The sequence below is a fragment of the Stegodyphus dumicola genome, chromosome 6 (genome assembly GCF_044657685.1).
Source record: "Stegodyphus dumicola isolate Sdum_Otavi_A_Nest chromosome 6, ASM4465768v1".
NCBI classification, from domain to species: Eukaryota; Metazoa; Arthropoda; class Arachnida; order Araneae; family Eresidae; genus Stegodyphus; species Stegodyphus dumicola.
Window position 1 is genome coordinate 170,290,530 of NC_140773.1, and position 26,679 is coordinate 170,317,208.

The 26,679-nt window shown below is 30.8% G+C and overlaps 1 protein-coding gene across 1 annotated transcript in view; it reads right to left on the reverse strand.

Moving 5' to 3' along the window:
- The window catches only part of LOC118183475 (potassium channel subfamily K member 13-like), a 345,230-nt gene extending 331,070 nt beyond the window's left edge, over positions 1–14,160 (reverse strand). Inside the window, exon 1 of the mRNA XM_085819155.1 lies at positions 14,078–14,160. The gene's annotated coding sequence lies outside the window, so the exon portion shown is untranslated. The remainder of the gene's footprint in view (positions 1–14,077) is intronic.
- Between the last annotated feature and the right edge of the window lie 12,519 nt (positions 14,161–26,679).

The window sequence follows — 26,679 nt, forward strand, 5'->3', positions numbered from 1 at the left end:
AAATTCAATTTTTTTCCTTTGCAAACACAAATTTAGATTATTATTTAATTTACTATACACGCACGTACACACACATATACTATATACAGAGAGAAAGAAGGAAAACCTTTAGAGTAATTTCAAATGGAGCTCATAAAAATCGCTGAATAATTTTATTACTATTTAATTTTAATCCCTTTCATCACGTCTGTACGATTTCTCTCGCTTCCATGACTTCAGTCTGCCGGTTAAGAGTTTCTGTACTGTTAGAAAGAATTTGGGAAGGAAACAGTCATATTCGGAGATTTTGATAAAAAGCATATTTGAAACAGCTGCTGGCTTTAATTTAAGAAAGAAAATATGCAGCCATATTCTCTCTTTGCTGAATATTTTCTCGCTTAAGTTCATTTATTCGAATTCCATTAGATAAGATAGCACAAGGCTAGTTGCACATGAGCAAAATAGCGCAAATTCGTGAATTAAGACGGGTTGCACCAGAGTGAATGTAAAACTAAGCAGAATTCTTATTATTTAAAAACGATCAACTTTACGAAGTTGAGAAGTTTTAAAATATAGGTGATGAAAATTTAGATGTGTCGATAAAGAAAATGCACGATGAAACATTCATAAAATGTAGTTGTAGTCATACTCAGTTGAATACTTCTTATTTTGGACACAAACATATTTGATCTAAACACACACAGTTAAACTAGCACACGAAATGCACCAGTTCTTCAATAACTAGATGCATAATTCCACATCATTACAGTAATGTAGCGGGAGTAAGAAAGAGCTGTGACGATCAACATTTCAGCAACACAGAAAAACATTACAAGAATGCGTTAACTAAGAATAGGGAAACTATAGCTGCATTTAATTTTTATTAATTGGTTAAAAGATGTCATTTGCGAACTGAACATTATTATTGGTTAAAAAACTAGTTTCATTCTTACCAGTACGTAAATAAGTGCGCCATGAGTTTTATGTAAAAATCACATGACAGGGCTTGATTTTGAAGTGGCGAATTTAGAAAGATTTATTCTAAGCAATTTTAGGACAGAATGAGGAAAAACCAAACGAAAAAGGTATCTTAAAGTGTTATTAGAAGTTGAAGTTGGAATTTTAAATTACATATTCTTTTTCTTATATACATATATAAAAATTCATTAGCTAAAACTCTTTTGGAATAATTTCAAGAGAAGGGAAGATTAAGCTGGGAAATTTTAAAAGAATGTTAAAGTTTCGCAGCAATGATTTCGATATCAACAAAGATATAAAAGTAAAAATTTATTAGTTTATCTTAGCCGGAATTCGTGAACTTTGACGTTAAAGTTCCGTTTATGCACAGTAAACTGAACTGGCATACGTTGTGACGAAGTTAATAGAAACTTATTTATTTCAGACGTATTTTTAATGTATTGAATTATGCGGCAATGCTACGGAGTTTACATGTCAAAATAGCAGCAATTTTCTCCTCCTCGTACTCATTCATTTTTTACAGATCAGACTATGAAAAGTAAGTGGACAAAGCAACAATAATGAGTGGCCTTGACACAAGGCCGTTATAACAGCGTGAAATGAATGATAAATTATAATGCATTAAATTTGAGACTTTGGTTTTAAAAAGGCAGAAGACACACCATTGCTGCAACCAATGATCACATGGATAAAACCGCTTGATGAGTTCTAATTTTCGCCGCTTTAAAAATTGGAACATAAACGAATATTACTCATGCCGAAAAATTATTCATCATGTCCAGTTTTCAATGGCACAAAAGTTACAAATGCATGAACAGCCTAGCAGGAGACATAAGAAACAATTTAATTTTCCTGCGAATTCAATGCAAGCTTCTACATTTAAGCAAAATTATAGACAGTGTTACGGTACTTGTGGTTAAAAGCAAATGGATGATTTTCGAACTTTTGTATGTAGTATGTTCGCCATTTGATTGTTTTGTCTGACAGTAGAGAAAATTCTTCTTCAGATGCACATATTACTAAAATGTTTAGAAATAGCGATTCTTAAAAAATAAACATTTATCAAAACATGAGAAGTAAACAATATTTTTAGGATACACTTTTTAGAGTTGAAAAGATAATCTGTTTTCTGAAAAATTATATTTTGCATTTTTTTCTCCTATAACCAAATTTACTCCACTTGTAGAACGATAATCTACAGCGTTCTTTGTTCCTATTCTTGTTTTAAGTTTCAATTTTAAGTATAAACGCATCCACTAACAATCCAATAACAATTTTAAAATTCTAAACAATTATTTACGGCTCCTGGAACTCGGTAAAACTTCTCTGGAAAATTACCGGAAATCCTGCAGAGGAAAACTTATCTCGCAAAGAGAACAAACACTAGTTCATATCCTAGCAAAATAGCTGACAACACAGCCATTTACGAAATTTTGATAAATGCGTATCGCAGATACCTCTCAAGTACGAAAGAGATTTAAGTATATGAAAAATTTATCCCTATTGGCTGGGAGAAGTAGTGTCTCGGATATAGAAATTGCCATTTTAAAGAACACTTGCTTTGAAATTTGCGCTTTAAGCTTTGGCAATATAGCTCCTCTAAAAATATTTGAATCACGAGTCTAAAAATAATAAGGGATATTATTTTTTCCTTGAAAGTTTTTTTTAGTTAATCACAAAAAGCTCAAGTTACAGATTGAAGTTACAACTTGGGTAACTTCATTTTAGTGAATATTAATAAACATAACAAATAAACCATAAGAAAGCTTCGATACTTACGAGCAGTAATTCCTGAGAGAAGGTAAATCGAGTATAAAAATATCACATTTGGAGAAAAACGCATTTTTATGTAAAAATACTCATTTTTTAAAGCATTCGATGATAAATTAAAGCTAGATTTTTTTGCAATTCTAATTTTTAGACAGATTAAAGTATGGTACTTTTATAAATGTAAACGTGCAGAGAATTCTCAAATGCAAAAATCCTAGGTTACCAATTTTATCCTACCAAATGCATAAGTAAATTCACATTTTCTCTATACATGTGGCAGGATGTATGGGCAATTTATGGGATTACAATCAACTGCTGATTTATGGGCATAATAGAGAGGATGATGCCCATGGCTAACTCAAACTCACAACTAATCCTAGGGCAGTTAAAATATATAAGAAACAGGAATGAAACGCAATACAATAACCGAAAATATTGCAATTTAACTGTACTTTCTAGCTGTTTAAACTATAGAATAAGTTAATTTGATGACATTTTTTATGCTGATGGTTTGTGATAGTGCGTTTTCTATCATTACGCAGAAAAAAAAGTTAAATTTTTTTAAGGACGGCCTGATTAATTTTCGGCCCAAAGATTCCATCCCTGTTCAATTGGGAGTTGACTGCACATCAATAAATCATACAGCAACGTTTGTACAGCAGACAGTTTCCGAAGCGCTTCTACGCTTAATGAAAAATTATGACACACTTACATCTAACAATCTTATTCTCCATTAAGACGAAACTTGACCACAAAATTTACTTCTTAGGAAACCGCCTCTAATTCAACGCATAAATTTCTCATCGCCATGAAAACTGCAAATCTACCGAGAAAGCTATAACCACATACAACTTTGAAGTGCTTGCTGCCTTTACTCCTAAAATACATGGTGGAGAGTTTGTGGTTAATTATTGATTATAACAGCAGAGATAAATATTAGAGTTCCCCATTCGCTTGCTTGAGCTGTAAATATCGAGCACCGTTGGAATCGTTCTAGAAATATTTCGGAGGAAATTTTCGCTCGCGGAAGTTAAGATTTTACAACTGGCCTGTTAATGCATGTATATGGTAAAGTATGCGTTATGTGGAAGATCTTTATTAAGAATTTGCTTGCCCATATGCAATGAGTCTCATGGTCAGTTGCTATCAAACGTCTGCAAATATTTAAAAACGTATTCTTACAGAAATATCAACCGCTGATTAAAAATGCAATTACTTGTTAATTTGATCTCTATTTTTCATTTCTGAGAGTCGCTGCACCTGCATTTTGTTTGCCTTTACTAGTTATAACATAAATATAATATCAGAAAGTCTTCTATGAATGTATGTCATAATATTCATTTTGAATTGGCCAGAAGAGTTTTGTGATAACATCCATTAACATAAAATAATTTATACACAGAATTATTCACATTCCTCTTTTTTTCATTTTTATCGTATTCATCAGTTCATGCATACTGATTCATAAATGGCGAAATCCTTAGTACCACAATAATCACTATTATTTCTGTTATTGAAACAGTGAATGGGATAGGTGTACGCATCCTCTCAAGGTCATTCTGCGTTTCACAAGAATTCGAAGTATTTTTCTATCTAAAACTCTTTAAAAGAACACCCATTTTACTGAATAGATATCATTCAGATGCTTTATAATGGTTAACTGATTAAATATTAAACTCTGTTTTATACTCTGTTTTACTTCATTTCTAGATAGGACTGCATTCGTATTAGTAGACTGTGGAAAAGCACAATTGAAAAAACGAATAAATAAATTGAAAAACACACTTCATTTTGCTTGGCCTAGAAAGAACAAATGATTCGGTTAATTGCAATTCCAGATGACTGGACACCAGATAAATGGATTTCAGTTGAATTTGAATACTCTCAATGATTGCCATTTTTTCTTGTTTTGAGGCATTTAGAATCCGTACACATAAATATGTATGCATGTGTACCATTTGGAGTTTTCTTTATTTTGATAATTATTCAGCCATTTCCAAAAAAGCTGGAACGTTGCAAGGATTAAAGAAGAAGAAGGATATCGGGTCACTGAAGACGAATGAAGCGAAGACATAGTCCTTCACATCAGAGATCCTTCACAGCAAGATGTGATTAATGCAGGAAACAGTATGCTTTTGAAATGCAAATGCAGAACTTCCTTTCTCATTATAAAGTCAAATAAGAGTTATATTAAGTCCAGTGCTTTTCGTTGGAGATTCTTCGCAACGAGAGGTGATTAATGTGAAAAACAACACGTTTTTGAAATGTAAGCTTAATAGAGAATTTTCTGTCGTATTATGCAAACAACAAGTTTCGAGTTAAAATAATCTTAAACATCTAATTAAGAACTACATTTTAATTGGTTAAGTTAGGCTTACCTTTACAGTGCAGTTAATTCTATATTTTTTAAAACTTTGCTATGTTCTATAGCCTAAATATTCCTCAATGCTTTTAAAACCAGGCAAAATTAAACCTGACTTTGATGTCTTACTTTTTTTTTTCACTATTACAAAGAATATTTCTTCCTTAAAAAATTACAATAACATTGTATTCACCTCCTTTTTACTTCCTGGTACCAAGTAAAAAGGAAGTATTGTAATCGCGAAAAGCTTCAGGCAGCATATTTGAACGAAAATGTCCACTTTGACCGCTTTCGAATGCAATTTAACGATGTTTTTTCGTGATATCTGTACGTAAGGACAGAATAAAAGAAACTTTTCCTCCAAAAAAACTAAAAAACTGCTTTAAAATGAATTCTGAAGAGAATTTTTCGTGGCGTCTGTACGAACGTATGTACGTACGTGCGTACGTACGTATCTCGCATAATTCAAAAACGAGTAGCCTCAGAACGTTGAAATTTTGTATATAAGACTACTATAACATGTAGATGTGCACCTCGTATTTTGGTTTCAATCGGCCGCGCCAAACGTATATAAATATATTTATAAATATATCCACTCTTTTACCCGGCTCAGTGATCGATGTTTCTTTACTCTCATATGTTTGTAAATTGTACATTTTTTTACTTTAAAAATGATTGAATTATGTTGTTTTTATCTTCCGGTTAAAGGTTGTATGCCTTTAGTAATTCTGTATGCAATATTTTTAGAATTATCAACAATTTTAAAATTGTTTAAGTGCCGCTAAACCTAATTTGATGGCGGCCAGTGATGTTTACATTTGAAACATTAGACTATTGGATTTGTTGCCGATCTAGAGAAACTTAGCTTCGCAACAACAAAGATAACGCATTCATTTATTATTGCCAATTAAATCATGCTTAATCCTTTCTTGAATTTTTTCGAGGAAATAAGCGTTTAAGATTTACTTCGTAATTTTTAATACAGATATTTTGAGTTTTTATGTATTTTTGCCTTGTCGCGAAGTGAAAACTGAATTAATTGAATGAGAAATACTCAATCGTCTGTGAAAAACTGTTTCTTTTTTGTTTTGTTTGCTTAATTTCTTTTATACATTGTTTTAGTTTTATTATAGTATTTGAATAGAACATGTGCAACGATTAGATAATTCTTTAAATGATATAAATTCATTCAGAGTTATAATTTGTCTTCATTTAGATCGCGATATTAGTTTAATTATTCCAATCTGGATAACCTGTTTCAAAACTTGATAATTATTAATATATCCAATACTTCTCATTGCACGCGTAAGCTGCTTTGCTCGGAGTCTGAACTTGGGTGGGTGACCACCCACGTGACAGGCTCTTGCCAATCATCTTCCTCCACTCCACCTACATTTCACAAAATTTGACAAGTTTCGCCTAGTTGGCGCGGCGTAAATCGCCTTAATTAAAAACTTAAGTACCATCCCCTTAGGGCAATTTACCAACTGAGACGGTTAAAGTAGCGGTTGGCTACTAATTGCCGCCTAGACATTGACTCGATTTCGATTTCGTTATAATATGAACGAAATATAATACTGTTAAGTAAACCTAGCGCCAGAGTGTCGCTATGGTAAACAAAGTGAATTTTAAAGAATGCATTTATTCTTTTGTGGTTTATGCGCTGTCGGCGAAGTAGGTTTAATTCAATCTAATAAGTTTAAATAAAATGCAAGAAAAATTGCGTATAATTTAATATTCCGTACAAGGAAGTCATATGGTGTACACATCAGATTTTTTTGTTTTGAATCTTTTCAAAAGTCGTTAAATGCTCTACAAAATCTATTATTTCTTTCTTCTTTTACTTTCATTAAGGACATAACAGTTAAAATTCATTGTTATATTCTTAAAAATTCCTTTCATATTATATTCCATGAAGAACTAACTGCAGTTTTGGGGACTGAAGGTTAATATGCATCTGCCAAAATTAACAAAATTTAAAATTCCATGGGAAAATAAACTCATATTGTAGAGTCTTCTTATTCTGTTTAGGAGCATAAACTGTAGACCCTACTGAAGTCGTATTAGCCAATTTTCGCTATGTTTTAATGAAACACAGATGACTGCAGATGAAAGTTATAAAAACCTTTTTATTTTATTTTACTAAAGTGAACAGAACATACATTCACTCGGTGCTCACAAATTAAACACAACTTATGGCTAAGTAACTTGAACACAATCATAATGAATTAAATTTTAGCTACACGACTATCTAAACCGCTTAATTCAATCTAAACCGTTTAATCGGCTGCACACAGACCAAGCCTAGAATATCAATATAATCCAAAGTAAAAGGTTAGCAACAAATATTCAGCTGCAGAGCTACTTTCAAACAAGCGGCATAAATTCAGAACTAACTCTCTTTCTGCGAACTCTTAAAACCAGCTACATAAATACTACTTCAGAACTCATTTAGATTTTGCATTTAAATTTGCATTGTGGCAGAAAATTGAAAGTAGAAAGGAAAGTTTCTTAAAATAAAAATAATTAGTTAGAACAAAATAAGGTATTTACAATATCAGCAAATAAATTTTTGATCTCTTAACCATGCATTTAAATTTCTTTCTCCAGAAATTATTCATATAAATTTTTCAGTTTTCAAATAACAGTCCGCTTTCGACACCATGTTTAGAAGTTGTCATAATTCGTTAGTCCTTTGCTTTCAGATTTGTTCAATAAATACTGTTGCTGTTTTGCCATTTTATTATTTTATTTTGTTTATATAAATAAAGAATTTCCTGCTTCTGTAGCAGATTATTTTTCCTCCTTGAGAAAAAAATCTGTTACATGTTTCCCCGAAATACACATGGACTTACTTTAAATTAAACCACTATTAACCTAAAGTAGAATTTCCCTTAACTTACAATTTTGAATTGCACTTATTTCTTCTCTATTTTAACTTCAGTACTTTTCGATTTCCTTTCATCACTATGTTTTACTGTCCCGTAAAATTCAACAAAATCTTTTCTATTATCTCTTTCACTTGCTTTCTGCATTATGTATGAACCGCATTTAATGCAAACTTTACTCCAACCATCCCACTTGAAATATAATTTGAAATGGTTTCCAATATGATATCCGAAATTTAAAGAATTTTATCGTAGTTGCAATTTTGCCGATATTTTAAGTATCATTAAAGCTGTTTAGTAGTATACAAATATATTTTGACTAACTAAAGTAATTGGCTGTTAAAAGAAGTATATTTAAGCTAAATAACAGATCATTATGTCAAAAATACGTCTTGAGTTAACAATAAAAGTTTCAATAAAGAAAACGGAGAACTAATGAAGTTGGACTCAAAACAACGCGTCATACTTTTACTGTCTGACGTAAAGTATTTCGCCGGCATTGATGTTAAATAGAACAAACTTCTTTTTCATTCTTAAGACGACGTCATTTCAAAGAAAGCATAAAAACTCACTTTCATAGGCAGTATACATACTGAAATTTAAGAGACTCCTCCAATCGATATCAACTTCAATGGGCTCGAAAATACTTAACCTCTGCTTTATTCTACTGCAAGTCCGTTGCATTTAGTTGTATCCTGAAACGGATCAATATCATAAACGAATTCTTCTTTTCCGTCGTTGACGGTAACATCAAAGGCATCCGATATGAGTTGAATTTCATTGCGAGGGATTAAAAAGCATGTTAAACAAAAATTTAGAATATTTCGATTTTAAGCAATGTGACGCCTAGCTGTTTAAAGATTTGTAATGGATTTCTATTCTTTTTGGGTGAGCAAGAACAGACTTATGAAATTTAGATTAGTTTAACTTCCGATTTTTATTTTTCATTCAGAATTCCCAATAACAAATTTATCTGCATTGAAGTATTCAAATCTATTGATATATATATGATCAAATTTTACCGTGATGATAAAGCAGATACTTCTATCGATATATTATGTTTTCCTGCCTTGTATTCGAATAATGCTAGTGTCCCATTTTTAATCGACAAGTGACAGATCACAGCATTGTGAAACATTGGAAATCGAAATTCAAACTTATCGTTTTAGAGCTTGCAAATGCATTTTAGAAAACATAAAATCTGAAGGGGTCCTTTTGTCCTTGGTCTGAAGAGCATATTTGTAACATCAATTATTCAAAATCAAATTATACAAACATAATTCAAAAAACTTTTTTCAGAGTTGACTATAAATAATTCAGTTCTAAAGCAGCGGCTTACGGAGAAGACATTAAAATTCGCTCCCACAAGCCAAATTACTCATATAGGCAATTAATTACTATAGATAAGAGGCTCCTTTATTGCCTTTGTAATTCATCGGTATATGCCCCGATCCTCAATATGAAAGAAAATTGTGAGGTACACGTCTTAGTCTGCTACTTTGCAGAAAGCATTTCAAGGTCTTTTCACCCTTCTTCATTTTCTACCGCCACACGCGTCATCATCACCTCATCACCATTTCCCAATCTCACTCCAATATTGTTCAAGTCAGCATTTATTCAAGCTCATTTTACGCAACAGGACAAACTAAATGGAAACAAAATGCGAAAAACAAGCTGTTAGGGAACTCAACTTTACGAAAGCGTCCAATCCACGTTTACACGTACCTGTCGCAGCTATCGTTATCATGGATACAAAGCAAGCGGAGCCGGAAAATATGCTTCTGAATTCTTTTTCATATGCTAAGGGACGTACGATGGGCGCATACGCCAGTTTTGCCATAACTTCAGAAAATATCAGCCGATTTTCCTTGGACCAAACCTAAATTACAATCTGTCAAAGGAGGAATGAAGTGCATTTAATAAAGAAAAGAGATATTAATAAATATGTACCAAATTTAATTAACTTTTAGGAGCTGAAATATTGAGAGCTAATTTTTATAAAAATTACTCGTGCGATTGTTACAAAACTTGGCACTATGGCATAGTTTGAGTCTTTGAATCGAAATATGGAAAAAAATAGAATATCATTTTAGAAAAGTCCGATTTTGTGTAAATAAAATATATGTTTGAACAACGCTATATATAACTCCCTTTTTACTTCCTTGTACGAAGTAAAGGAAGTATTGTAATCACAAAAAAATTCACGGTACCATGTTTCAACGAAAACATCCATATTGACAACTATCCAATGCAATTTAACGATGTTTTTGCATAGCATCTGTAAGTAAGGATAGAATAAAGAACTGTTTTCTCCCAAACGAATCGTATATCTGATTTAAAATGGACTCAGAAGAAACTTTTTCGTGGCGTCTATACGCACGTACGTATGTATGTCGAATAACTCAAAAACGAGTAGCCTCAGAACGTTGAAACATAACTTGATACGTTGTATACAGGACTCTTATAATCTGTAGTTGTGCCCCTCCCTGTTTGCTTGCAATCGGCTGCACCAAAAGTATATGAATATATATATATGCATATATCCACTCTGTTACTCGGCTCAGTGAGCTCAGATTTTTATTTTTATATGTTGGTAAATTGCACATTTTTTGCTTTAAAAATGGTTGAATTATGTTGTTCTTATCTTCCGGTTAAGGTTTTTATGCTTGTAGTTAATCTGCATACAATAGTTGTAGCATTATCAACAATTTAAAAGTTCTCTAAGTGCGGCTAAGACTAATTTTACATTTGGAACTAAGCAGGTTAGTGAATTCTGCACCTTCAGTGTCTTTTTGCCGAGTGGGACCAAAATTAAACTTTTATTATTGTGCACCGGAAAATCTGCCTTGATGTCTGCTGACCGAATTGCTTGTTTTTGCTTAGAAACTGTAATTTTAATTGTATTCTTTTCTTTCTTATTTTTATCATTTTAAATGTATTTGGTGTTTTATTGATTTTTTAAAAATATTTTTCAATTTTAATAGAAGATAATTTAAGATATTTTGAGGTTTTATGTATTTTTGCATTGTCGTGAACCAAGAACAGAATTAATTGAATGAGAAATTTTATCTCTAATGAAATTCGAGGAAAAAAGTGTTTCGTATTATCAGCAAATAATGTTGCCAGTCTGTCTCGAACAGAGGAGAATGTGCATTAGGTAAGCGGCGCTGAATCATCTGTGAAAAACTGTTTCTTTCTTATTTGTTTCATTTCTTTTATGCACCGCTTTAAATTTATTATAGTATTTGAATAGAACATGTGGCAACGATTAGATAATTCTTCAGATGATATAATTTTTGTGCATTCTGAGTTATAACATGAATGAGATGTAACGCTGTTAAGTGAACCTAGCACCAGAGTATTGGTATCGTAAATAAATATAGTGTATTTTAAAGAGTACATTTATTCCATTGTGGTTTATACGCTATCGACGAAGTAGATTTAATTCAATTCAGTAAGTTTAAATAAAATGCAGGAAAAGTGCGTATAATTTAATATGCAGTACAATGAAGTCAGGTGGTGTACACATCAGCTTTTTTTTTCCCTTGTGCAAAGTGTACTTTATGTCTGAATGCTTATTTTCAGTTTTATGTCTTAATGACCCTCGACCTATAAGTTGGAATGTTTCTGTTTACCGAAGGATCTTTCATGATAATCATAAGCGAAATGTATTACCGAAAAAAATAATGCTCAAGTTTATCATCAACTACATCATAATTTATCGCACTAATTGATTAACCTCTAATAATGATTTAAGTGACGAAATGAAGATTGATTATTTCATGCTTATAATAAGTCAGTTATATAAGTAGAATTAATGCATGTAAAATATTTTCAGTTCATTTGGTAAGCCTTAAATTCTAATAACTTAGGTATCATTTTGAAAAAGTTGAAAAGAATTTTTAAAAACGCACATCTAAATATATATTTAAATATTTAAATCTGATCAAAAATCCATGTGTGCAAACTAAGAAATCGATTGAATAAATTAAATTACTAACAGATATTTGTCACATGACATATTTTGTTAAAAACATACGACAATTCAATTTTTAAATAATTTCACTAAGAAAAGAATGCCAGTATTAAAAATGTGCATGAATGTGTAATGAAAGAAAAAGAAATTAAATTTTATCGAATTTTCAAAAATGATCATTTGGCGCAAGAATGGATCAGTAAAATGGAGCTTGAAATTTTTGCTCCTAGATATTTCTTCTATGTTTAAAATTTGGTGCTGTTTTTGTTTTTAAATGCTTGTTAAATGTTAGTTTTTTACTTTTATTTAATTTTCGTTCAATTTTGGTTGCTTCTTTTCTTTAGTTATACCAATTCTTCATCGAATTTAAGTATCTACACTAAATAAAAAATATTTAGCAAAGATGACCTGCTGAAGGTTTATTTTTGTTTAATTGAAAAAAAGTACTTTTGTAAATTTATGTATACTATAAAATGTACACAGCAAGCCGAAAACATGGATCATATATACTTTGATGTTATGTATAGAGTACATTACTGCAAAATATTGGTATTGTCGTAAAAGTCGTCATTTATAATTTTTATACGTAGTGTGCATAACGTCGTAAAAGTGCTTTTTTTTAAGCTTCTGTGATTTTGTCATTCATTGAATATATTTGAAACACATTCAAAATAAAAAATAAATAAATAAATAAATAAATTTAAATTTTAAAAAAATCTGAAAGCTTTCAGGTTCTATATTGCGCCCAAAGGGGTGTTTTTAACATTTTGTGTGTTACCTTATTAAATATCATGTTCTCCGAACTTGAACTATAAAATTCAATTTAACAGCAATATATAAAACAATCACAAAATATTTAAAAGAGCATATTTTCAGAATTTCCGATACACAGTCTCGGCGGGATATTAATTTTTTTCCTCGCACAGTGTTGCCATTGCTCGCTTTGAAGTTGTTTAATTTGTTAATCAAAAATTCTTTAGTTTTTGACAAAATATGAAATAGATAATAAAACAAATTCCAAATTCTTGTTTCAAAATGCCCGTATTCGAATGGAGGACTATGTTATTCAAAATCTGACACTCTAGGTAACGTTGGTTTTTTTCAGAATCCGAGAAACATACATACATTCATGCAGATTCATCGTTATTTAATTTCTTTAACTATAATGCAGGGCTCTAATATTTGGTGGCAGCAATTTGAAAAGTAAACCGACATTTGTAGTGAACTGACGCAAAATGCCAAAACGAAATTAGTAGCCTCTTTGGGCTAAAATCCTTTCTTCTTTTTACTTTGACCAGTAAGGAAAGCTGTTCTGTTATATTTCACTTCATAACAAATAGTAAAATATGTACGCAGCGGAGTATTTTCATTAATATCAATAGAAAAAGTCTAAAAGTATTGGAAAGTATTTAATGTTATATAAATAACTCGACACTTTTTGACCTAAAAAATTAGGTAAATTTGAAAAATGGTCGCTGCTAATTTCTACTGTAAACACGTGTTAAAGTTGCTGAGAAAAACTCCCTTCATTCAGCGTTCCTTTGTCTATCATGCGGAATGAATCTTACCAACTTTAATATGTCTCTGAAATAGGCATTTTCTTCGTTTTTTTCTCATCGAGTGAGAGTAGATTAAGCCATTTTGTTATTATTTTACATGGCAAAATTTGCATATTATTGCGAAATTTCGTTTATAAAATGAGATACGCTAGATCGCGAAATAAGTTAATAACGAGAAATAAGTTAATAATAATAATAAAACTTAATTGTGAAAAACATACTTAAAATAGAATTTTTATATGTTTTTACAAAAATTGTCAGGTTATCAATTAATAAATTTATTAGACTTGGTGTATTCTGAAAATAAGTCTCATTTGGTTTGTTGTTTAGATTAGAACAGAAAATTTGCTACCATTATAATTATTTTGATTTGTGCGATATTTTTAAGAAACTATCTCTATATAAATAATACAGGTACTCAGTGGAAATGGAGATATACAATTTTAGCATTTTTCGAAGGAAAAGAATTGTGGATTGTGCAAACAATTAACACCAAATACCGAAGTTTAACCAATATTATGCAGTCTTTCATTTGATAATGTATCAAGAATATATCTTGACTTACTTAAAGCTCATCAAAGCACTTCCACTGTAGAAATAAAGAAAAATGAACATTTTGCACTGTAAAAGCCCTGCACTCGACCTCCTGCCGTATTTTGACATAAAGCCATGATAAAAAGAAAAAAGTATAGAACATGCCAGAAGCGGTATTCAATTTCAACCAATAGGAACTCGGTTTCAAGTAGTTAAAGCAAAAGAAAGAAAATAACTTCAACTTTGGAATTCTCTGAGCGGAGTACACACATACAATAGGAATAGAAGAGACCTCTAAAGTCTTTAGGAAAAAAAAGAGAGAGAAAAAGCTAAGAATATGTTCTTTTTACTTTGGTCGTTCTTATTTCTTAATGTAAGAGGACCACATGTGTATTCTTTTGTAAGTTATTTTTCTATTTGATTCTTTATTATGAAATCTTATTGCTAATTTATTTATTATTGCATCGAAAAAGATAAACAGAATTTATTTCTTTAGATTTGGGCTTCATACATAAATATAAAGTTTCAAACTACTGTTGTAAATTCAATTATTTTACCCATATGTTTTATAAATATGCATTAAACCATTTAATTAGATAATTCTTTTATATTAAAGAAAAGCTTTGGATTGATAGCTTGCATTTTATGCTTTTTTCTTAAAGAAAGAGAAGAATGTAATATCATAGTACAAGAAATGAGAATGAGCTATTTTCTTTTTGCATTTTCCTCTCGAATTTCTAAATCATAAATAAATCAGAATAACAGTTTTTAAGTTATAGGAGTTCGATGACTTCTTTCGTATCGTCTGAATGTTTCCTAACCCTTATAGTCTTCACTAAGGAATTAAATAAAAAAATCAAATTTTAATTTAAATACTTACGCCTAGACCTCCAGAGATCCGTAGGAAGTAAGAAGCTCTCACAGAGCAGTTTCTTTTAAGTGGCATTTTAGAACTATTCGTGTAAATCCTTTTCATAAAAAAAGGTATTATAAACTATACCACAAAATACGAAATTATAAAAACTGTATTTTTGAGACTTTCTACAAATAAAGTAAACAAGTAACGCTCATTAACTAATATAAAACTAAATTATTTTATCTTCTGCAGTTATAATTCTCATTCAGAGAAATCCAAAATTGGGAGTTAAACTTTATCAGGTAAGTAGATCTCCAAACATTCAGATTCCAAATAACTGGGAATCACATTATCCGGATTCCTTATTATTTATTCTATCTACGTAAAATAAAATCAAGCTTCTTGTTAATTTATGTGTTAATATATTCTTTGACGATATAAATAATTTGAAACGATGGTGCAAAGCAGTACTTATTTTTAATAAGTTACTAATTTAATTTTAATAAACACAAGCAACTTGTACGTTGATTTGCAGTTCCGACAGATATGTAGCTGGTACACAATAATGGGATGACAGTTAAGAGCTGTAGATACGCTTTCTGTGTTTTCTTCCTGAATAATTGTTTTATGAATCATGTTTGTTTACTTTCTGAGTTACTGCTTTGTGTATAATGTTATTACTTTTTTTTCCGTCCTTATCTGTATGTGGTTAAAGTTGCCGGTTGCTATTTCTTTGGTTCCATGTTCAAATCCCCAAGACGGCATGGATAGATGTAAATGTGGCACTTAACATATCATCGAACCAAATGTTCCCTCGAGAGATTAGTGACAGAAGAAGAAGTGTAGGACATGCATGGATCTGGTTCACAGCATGTTCTCAATTAAAATTAAAATATACTTAAATATATATGCGTCCTGTCATCCAGAAGATACCCAAAGTCTTAGCCAACAAGCCCTACTCTTTCTTAGCTACAATACATTCGTGAGCTTGATCTAGATTATGTCCAAATCATAAGGATTAATAGCAACAATCATTTTTATTTCAATAAAAAATTAAATATTATTTTATTTTTACTAAAGCCAAAATGCAAAAATATTTCCTCCAAATAAAAAATCAATTTGCTTTAATTTCAGCTCAGTCAAAGGGAAACGAGCAGTACCTCTTTAAAATATGAAACATCAAATTTGGGTTAAATAATGTCGTAAAGAAAAAAGATATTTGTTCAAAGAAAGCACTATCTAATTCTGTTTACACTCTTAACAGTTAAGCTAACATTGCTTCAAGCATGATGTATACATTTATTAATTGTTTGTTTCCCTTTCGAGTATATTGAAGCATCATTCCGGGGTTCTAAAACAAGTCAGTTTGTTTTATTCAGCGAATCTAATAGTAATAAGATAATTTTTAAAAGAAATATCAAATAAGGACTAATTAGTATAATTTATACTAATTATTCCTTATTTGTATAATGAGTAAGTATAATTTCCAATGAGTATATAGAAGTAATTTATGTAGCAGTTTTCTGTATTCCGCCTTATCTGCTGCTTGATTATTGCATCCAACTTTCTACCTTAATGATGCAAAAAATTATTTTACATGCCAAATCATTCGAGAGCCATCTACCTTAAATAAATGACTTCTCGAGAGCATTCTCAGGAAACCTGTTTCGGAATTGCAATGACTCAGAGAAAACTGCGAAAAGGTAGGCGGACTATTGTCTACCGGCTTATGAATTCAAGATGAATTAATGTTAATCAGACTCTTATCTTCTCGGTCACTATTGATTTTCAACAAGATAAGATTATAGCTATTTTAGATAAATAAAGCTATATAGCTAAAAACATCACACCGCTATTAACATTCTATAAAAATCTAATCTAATAATCACTGACATAGACAAAAAAAAAACTGTCATTATTTGCGTTGAAAAGGAAATCATAATCCAATTCTTAAAAGGCTTTATTTCCAATAGAACATATTTGAAAACCAAATGATGCGATAAAGATTATCAAAAAAGAAATCCACAAAAATTTCTTTTTTACAGAAAGGCTTTCATTCGCTTTGTCAAAACTTTTAAGTACATACAAATATCGAAATTCTGGGCACTGTTATTACTATAATGTTTCTCAATATTTTAATTAGAGAAAAATAAAACGGCTCAAAATATGTATATGCATTTCTAAAGAAATATCGTTCAGGGAATTTCTAAAAAAGCTAATTAGTTGTGCACGAGAAAAGTGAAATAGATTTCTTCTCTTATTTAATTGAAGTGAGAAGCTGAATCAAAGATAAGGTATAAAAGTCTTCAGTCTCCTTATAATAGCAAAAAAATTCCGATTTTTTTATGGCAAAATATTTTATTTAGGTGATGTTGTTCCGCATTATAAGTTCTTGAATTGGAAATTAGATGATTTAACATTAACATGCTTAACTAATTAATTACACGTAATTACACAGAAATCTAGAAATGGCAGTGATTACATATATAGACAATGAAAATGAAATACAAAAACTCGAATATTTATGAAACTACGACACAATATAGAAAGAACGCCAGACAACTATTCCGATGCGTAAAATATTCTTAGCTTTATCAAAGAAAATTTCGGAAATAAGCACAATCTGGGAATTTCGTGTGAGAAAAGGAGAACTAATAATCAGAGTATTCAAGGTTAAAAAGACTCAAACGTAAGTAGATTTTCATGTTAGGACTTACAACAATACTTTTGTTATAAAACTAAGTACTGAAACGAAGGTTGATGCAACTCTCTCATTTACTCTCATCGAAGTGATCGTGGTTCTTTCTATTCAATTCCTAGTCTCAGCTCCGAAGAGAAATATTGACATTCGATCAAACCTTCAGAAGTTTTGTAAGAATCGCATGTTTAATAACATTTTGGCAAATGTAGAAATATTTTATCATCCGTAACCCCGTAAAAGTATAGTTTTAATTATAATAAAAGTTTTTGTATACCTTCCAAAAAATCCTTAAATATATGATGTGTTTTTCTTCTCTAATCATATTACTCTAATGAAATATGCCCGCTGCAATGTGATTACTCTGATGTAATGGGGGAATTAATTACACCAATGTGATGGGTCTGAAAGACACACTACGTCAGATTAATTAATATTGATATTATTTTTAACACAACGTCATTACTAACTCTAAGAAAACCAATAACAATTGGCGTAGAACCAATTTTTATTGGTTTTCTTAGAGTCAGCTTTACTTGGCATGTTATTCTTTCATACACTATCATTACTTGCTAAGGCTATAAATATCGCTCATTTTCAAAGTGATATAATAAGAAAGTAATTCCATAAAAAAATCTATTGTATTTTTGATGAGTAACTGCTACTGCGAACAACATGCGTGTGAAGGAAACCTACGCAATTTGACTTATAATATAAATAATTTAATTTTAATACGTAATGTCGTAAGTAATCGCACTTTTAATTAAACAATACAATGCTATGTACAAACAAAATAAACATTTCCATAAATACAGCATGTGTTTCAGTTTTTTAAATTTTATTTCCTTTCTTCCGGTAAATAAATAAGCATGATTTTCATTCGTAACGTTTAGCAGACAAAAAGTTGGGATATATTTAGAATTCTTGGTTTCCAATCATAATGATTACAGTAAATTAATCATTATGAGATAATTTAACAAATAATTTAATTCAAAATAATTTTAAAAACTGCATCCTTTGCGTTTGATGATTTCGAATCTCTCTCTGCTTCTGCTTTTATTCTCCACGCCCTATTTTTCTTCATTCGTTACTTTTTTTTTTTAACGGGCTGACCAAATTAGTTTTCTTTGAAGTATTTTTACAGCAACCTTCCTGCGTTGCAGCTGAATTTCCTAAGCCTAAACATCTGAAAGTGAGCAGGAAAATAAATCGGTAGGCAAGACCAACATTACGGAAAAAAAAAGAAAAATAAAATTTGCAGAAAAACAAATTGAAGCAGATACGGAGAAAATAGAATAAGTAAAAGCAAGAAAAAAGCAAAAGAATAAAAACTTAGAATGCTTTCTCCTTTTATCTCTGACCAACCAACTAGGATTCCGTAATTGTTTTGGATTCTGGCAGACGAGAGAAGTTTTTTAGCATACGTTACACTCAACTCCATTCTGAGCAAGGAGGAAATTGTTTACGTGCGTGTGTTGCCACATTAGCGAAAGTAAATAATGGCGGCATTTAGTAAAAACGTTGGGAGAGCCCAAAACTTTGATGAAAAATATTTTTTCGTGATTTGGAAAAAGCTCTTTATCATTTTTGGATGTTAAAAGGGGGCGCGGAAGCAAGACTTTTGAAAATTGTTTCGAATGCAGTTGGTGCTTTGTTTGCTTGCTTATTTCAAGCAGGTAAAAACAGCCCTAATGAGATTGTAATTCTACTCTCTGTTGCAAATGAAAAGTAAGAAAAAAGATAAAGATATACATAACTACTACATTAATTATAATTTGGAACACCACTTCAGACATATAATTTTATACAATGTATCTTCTGAAAAATATATTGCAATATCCTTCTTTAAATACAGGTTTTTCGGTTATAATTTTAAAATATCATAAAAAACTGATCGAATCGCCCAGCCCTAGAGCATACATGGATAATTTAAAATGTTAATGAGATTATTATATTTATTTACATTAATTAGAAATTCAGTTACTTAATTTTTTAATACGAAATTAACGCCTGTAATATTAATTTAAGCATGCATTTCTTAAGACTCATGCTAGAAATAATTTATATTAATCATATTTATGAATTTATTATTTTAAAAGTAATTAATTAAACGATACTGTACTATAAACACGTCGTTTAAATACTTCATTAGTAATATTTTTATAAACTATTACGAAGCATAGTGTTTCTATCAAGCATAGTATTTTACTAAGATACAGAATAATTTGTTACAGAGTGAAAAATTAAAGACGTTCAAACAAACGTAAAATTTATTAAGAAGCTGATATATTGCTTCTATAAAGCAGTATTTTGCTATAATTTGAAAGTTAATTGAAGATCCTATGTCCAGGAAACAATAACCACTCTGGGACTTGGAATTCATGAAGATGAGTGGATAATGTTGCTAGGTACTATGATGCATTTTAATGCTAAAAAAGCAAAGACTATGAAGGTTTCCAAGGGTTAAAGAAATGTCAACTTTATACTGGATAAACCATGAAACTACTTTTCAAAATAAATGTATATGATAAATATAAAATTTTAATATCGCAAGAGTCTTTATAACGCATTAATACCACAATATACGTTATATTATGGATTTTCAAGCATGGAAGACGGCAGCAGCATTCTAGAACAGTAGTTACCAAATAGTTTTGATGCTAGTAAAGCATTCCTTGATTATTGAAACAACTCTTGTAAGAAAAATAAATTTATTACTCCAAAGGGCGTTAGCCCAGAAGGGCTATTAATTTCGTTTCGGCATCTTGCATTGGTTTACTTTAAATGTCGGTTCACTTTTCAAATTGTTGCCACCAAATATTAGAGCCCTGTGTTATATTAAAAAAATGAACAATGAAAAATCCGCATAAATGTATATATGTTTCTCGCACTGTGATAAAACTGCGGTACCCAGAGCCATCAAATTTTGAATAATTCTAAATTTTAACATAAAAAGAAACTCTGAAATTTTTATGTTTAAGTTCACATTGTTATGATCACATTTTAAATTACGTCCAAAAGAGCGCTTTTTTAACATTTTGTGTGCTACCTTTATTTATTAAATATCATGTCCTTCGCACATAAACCATAAAATTTAGTTCAACAGCAATATCGCAAAATAATTTTAAATTGAGCATATCCTCACGCGCTGGAAATAAAAATGTTTTTTCTGTAAAACGTCGCCGTCACTCGTTGCCATCCATGAGTTTTTTAATCAAAAATTCGTTAAAGTTTTACAAAATATGAAATCGATAATAGAACAAATTCCAAATTTAAAATCTGGGCTTCCAGATGTCCATATTCGCAGTAGGATTACATTATTCAAAATTGGATGGCTCTAAGTACCGTTGTTCTACCATAATGCGAGAAACATACAGACATTTATGCAGATTCTTCCATATTTAGTATCTTCAAATATAATACAGGGCGATAATATTTGGTGGCAATGATTTGAAAAGGGATATAGCCTTTTAAAGTTTTCAAAGCAAAATGCCAAAACGAAATTAATAGTCCTTCAGGGCAAATTGCTCCTTTGGACTAATAGCGTAATCTTCTACTGAATATGGTCATCTGAAAGCCCGAATTTGGAATTTGAAATTTGCTTTATATCGATTTCATATTTTGTAACACTTTAACGAATTTTGGATTAACAAACTCAACGATTTCAAAGCGAGCAAATACTCGTATATATATATATATATATTATCTCCAGCGGGGGAGACTGTGTATTGGATATTCTAAAGATGTGCTCATTTTAAAATTACTTTGCGAGTTTGCTGTTGAATTGAATTTTATGGTTTAAGTGCGAAGAACGTGAAATTTAATAAATAAACGCAGCACACAAAAAATTAAAAAAGACCACTTTGGGAGTAATGTAAAATCTGAAAACTTTCAGAGTTTTTTTATAAATTTAACTTTTATTTGTTTTAATTCTGTCAATTACGGGCACAATTTTGGAAACATTGTTGTAAACCAGGAGACTATATATTAGAAATCTGTTATTTTTGTAGTTGGTAAAGCTTTTCGAAGATTTTAAATACTTAACTAACTGGTTCTTTCAGTCATTTGAAAGTTTTCGATACTCTTGATTACTTTCAATTCTGTAACACATACAATAAATTTAAAAATAGTCGCCCAGATGGTAAAGCCGTTAGTGACTCTTGACTGCCGTACCGCAGGGTCCGGGCTCGAATCCGGGACAAGGCATGGATGTAAATTGTTTGCTTATTCACAGCAGGCAACAGTGGACCATCTATTAGGTTACCCCCATTAAAAAAAAAAAACCCACCAATCCCGGCCTTAGAATCCAACGCCTATAATGCCTAGTGCCCTCCAGTAGAAGAAAGGAAAAGTTAAAAACAGTATTAAGAGTTTATCTGTAGCTAATGAAAAATGACTAATTAACAGTTTCTCTCTGTAAAATGTATGCTGTTTAACTATTTGATGTTTTAATGTAAACGCAAAGATGAACTCTTCCAGATGTAGAATAATTACATTAAAACGACCAACTTAAAAATTATTATATAATTATTCTGTCAAAAATGAGGTGACGTGTGCCTTAAAAATGTATACACTGCGCATTTTTGTGTTGATAGAGATCCTATCGTACTCTTTTTCTAATGTGTTCATGATTAAAACCCGTGACACATCAAAATGAGTAATAATAGCTCATCTGCAAAATTTTTAATTCCATTATAATAATAAGCTCGAACTCATTACAGAGACTTCAATTAAAAGCAGATTCTAATAATTAAATAGATTTGCTGGTATGACTATTTCATAAAATATATTTAAAATTGAAAATCTTAGGCTAACATCAAAGAAAACAATAATTATTTTCAAATCATTAGCAAATTAATTTGTTATAAAATTTCGTATTTTTTAATTAAGCAAATGTGCTATTTAAGAGCAGTCACTAATATCTTTTTGTAATTATTATTTGTTTTTCAGTCGACAGTGAAGTAACGTTATTGATAATTAACATATTTGGATAATGACGCTATATTTAAACATTATAAAATTGACTGGAATTATTTTATATTTCTTCATCATTAGAGAACAGCATTAAAATAAGATACAATGGAGATAATATATTGAATATACACTGCATATGAATACTGCATATGAAAGCGATTATGTGTAAACATATTGAATTTGAAAAAATCTGTGAAAGGCTTAAGCCAAAAACAAAATCAGCGGGCATGAATCATTTGATCAACATTCACAGCAAGTGAGGAGAAATGTTCTGACCAATCTATCCTATCTCTCTATCTCTATTATTATAAATCCATTCTCAGAATGGATGCAGTGCAGGAGTATTATAAATCCATTCTCAGAATGGATTTATAATACTCCTGCACTACATATTAAGATAATTTTAAGAAACAAAACTTCGATTCAACTTGTCCACTACCGCATTGTGCCGAACTGTTTATGATTCCGAACTGTTTAAAAGTAGCAGAGACAGTGTGCAGATAAGCCTCCACCTTGTATTTACGCATCGTTTTTATTAATCGTAACCGTATGAAGACAACTCTTGAAGAGATTCTACAACCGGGTTCTCCCTCTGTTCTGCGGCTGGATTTCGAGGGTGAAGTACTGCTGTTCTGGGCTGTCCTTCTCTGGCCGATGCTGATGTGATTTTTCCATCAACTGCTGCCTGTTTGCCATGCAGACTTTTGTCTGACTGAATGAACTTGCAAGTGAAGCTTATTAAAGTGAAACTGTACATTCGTGTAACATTGCTGCTGTTATTTTTTCTGCTGTCTAGCAAGATAAACACGAAAGATATCTTCGCTGGTACGTTCTTGTTCTTCTACCTCGTGGATCTTCTTAAAAGTTCAGTGTGCTCGTGCCGGTTTTTTTTTTTTTTTTTTTTTTTTTTTTTTTTTTTTTTTGTTTTAAGAAATAGTTCTTACCGATTATGCTTGTCGACTACAGAACTTCTATTTTGGACAGATGAATAATAATTATTTGTAACGATGAGTGCAGCAGTATTAGCGTAATTTTCGTTATTTCCCATGTAACACAGATCTGGTTTGAAAAATGTGTAAGACGTTCTCCCTTTTGTTTGTCTGGCTATAAACATAATTTAAATTTCATTTACATTTATTTATTCTAGAAATAGTGAATGTTAAAAAATAAGAATAAAATAATTTCGCATTCTCTTCTTGATTCTTGATCTTCTTTGATTATCGTCATTCTGCGTCTGGTTCCTGATTCTGGGTAAGTCCTTAATCATATGTTTCCCTTCTAGATCACACACATCATTTTAATATTTAGCTCATATTTCTATATATATCACTGAGTTATTGCGGACACAACGAAATATTGCGGTATCATTTCTTTTATAACAGATAGGAAAACTAGCTATAGCTTTTTGGTTCCCATTTGAAACCTTATAACTCTGCGACAATCACGTAACTTTAAATACATTTTAATCAAAATCAACGTCAAAGGGAAACTGGATGACGTCTTGTTTTTTTAAACTATATGATGTTTAACGCTTTATTTCATGTGTTAAAAATGTAAGTGGAAATAAAATTTTAAAAAATATTAAAGAAGGAATATTTTAAGCGGTTAATATCTACTACATTCAGAAGTCAAACAACAAAAATCAGCATTATATTTTCAAAACTTTTCACAGGACTAGTTTCGATGGTTTTACCAAACCACCATCCTCAGTTGCAATTCAAGCCACCATCACCATCGTCAGCGGTTTTGCAGCTGAGGATGGTGGTTTGGTAAAACCATCAAAACTAGTCTCGTGAAAATTTTTGAAATTATAACGCTGATTTTTGTTGTTTGACTTCTGAATTAGTATTTTTTCGGCGTGTTATTGTGTCTTAATCTACTACATTATTGCTAAATTACCTGTACATTATTTACAATAATCAAAATACGATATATAATATTCTGAGAACAGAAAGCAAAAATGGAATCTAAGTTGCATCTTGGGATAAACAAAATATAGTCAAAATAAGAAACACATGAACGCATACCAATAAAACTTTAAAATAAAGGAATGGAATTTTTTAATTTAGGAAATTTTTTATATGCCAGTATGTAAATACACTCCAGTTTCTTTTCATTTGCAGATTGCCATAAAATTAAATTTATATTTTCAGGATCAGTTGTTGTATGCATTTATCCCACATATTGCTAATTTAAAGAATTTTATATATCCTTTTAGATATCCTCAATATTTTACCTTTTTTAAATGTTTTAAAAATTTGTAATTCTTTCACATATAATGCGTATTTATCGTTTACATAAACGACTTACGTTACGAATATTTAACTTAACTTTTAATTTTAAAAAATACAATCACAATTTTTCATTCTAAGATTGCATCTTTAAACTGTTGCCAAAATTGCTTTAATTCTATAAATAACCCCAACAGATCTCTCACGACCCGTACTGGCAGATTTATAGCTCTCATTTCCCGCTCGAAGAGTTAACAAAGGAGCGGAATGTGGCGAACCGAGCGGAGTTGTTTCGTTCCTGGGCGACGAATTTCAGGAAGATTAGAATGCCTCATTTAGCGTTAAGTTTCCTTCTCTCTGTTTGGCAACAAGTGCTCTGTATACGCGCCAGCATATTCTGCTCCTTTTCTCTGCTTAGATCTCGAATTCAGAAATTTGACGTTAATACGACATGGAATACAACAATGCTTTAATTGCATGTTTCCTTGATACGTCTTTTCTTTAGGAAACATGTGTTAGTTAATCCATTGTATTATGAGTTTCGTTAATTTAAATCCATTTACTGTTTCCTCTAAGTAATAAATCTAAAACAATTTATTCGGTTTCCTCTCTAGTTAAACATTTTCTCGGTTTAATATACTTTTTCTAATAAATGTTCACAAAATAAGAAAGTAAATTAAAAATATTTAAAAAATATACTTCTTTTGTCGTAGTCCGGTGTAACTATGCATCATATACAAAATACTGATATTTAAAATGCACCGAAATATGGTATTACTCGACACAATGCAACATTTCAAGATTAGATATTTGATCCATAAATTTTAATATACGTACTGTTATTTTGGAATTTTAAAAAGAACGAGCAAGTTTCATCTTGGTTCTAAAATCGATATTTATTCCGGTAGAAAATGTCTTAGACCTCTGATATGGAAAGAAGTTACTTTTTCCAATATTCGGTTACTTTCGAATGTGGTTGTTCCTCATCATTTTGCTGATCGAAATACCGCAAGATTAAGGTATGTTGCATTCTAGATCTGTTTGGTATCCGTATTGTTTCCAGATATACAAACGCGATAATCTTCCTGATTTTTATTTATTTTTTTTCTTTGGGCGTGCATTAAAATATCTCTTAATTTCTGATTTACTCACTACAGAGCAAGAAGTTCGGTATACAATCGCTAAAATAGTCATTTTGTAAAGGATGAAGCATGAAACTGATGCCTAGGCTTGACTTCTGTCATTTTTTACATGTGCAGACACTAAAGGTTTCAGTAACCTTTAGTATTTTAACTATCAAGAATATATGATTGCAAATAATAACTTAGAAAACAAGCTAAAAAACACCTTCTCCTATAAATATCATGTTTATGTCTTTAATGTTATAAAGTAATGTACACATATTTTACTCAATCACGCTATAATAAGGCGGAGAGATGCAAAATCATATGTATTTTCAGCAGAAACACATTTTTAGCCCAGAAAGGGCGTTAATTTCCGAAAGTGATATTAGTATCAAAACGGCATTTTGCGTCGAAATATTTAAATGCACTGTATTACTCTTCATACTGGTAATATTCATATATCAAAAATATTATACATCAATATAATCATAAATTTAATACAAACCGCCAAATATTATGGCCTGTATTATATTTAAAGAAATTAAATAATGGATAATCTGCATGAATTTATGTATGTTTCTCGAACTGTGAAAACAAATATTACCTAGAGCCGTCTTTGAATAACGTATTCCTCCACCCGAACATGGGAGTGAGTGAGTGAGTGAGTGAGAGATTATGGCGCAAAACCAAAGATGATTATAGCGCACCAAACACGAGATGGGGTGATTACAATTGATGAAATTGAAATAC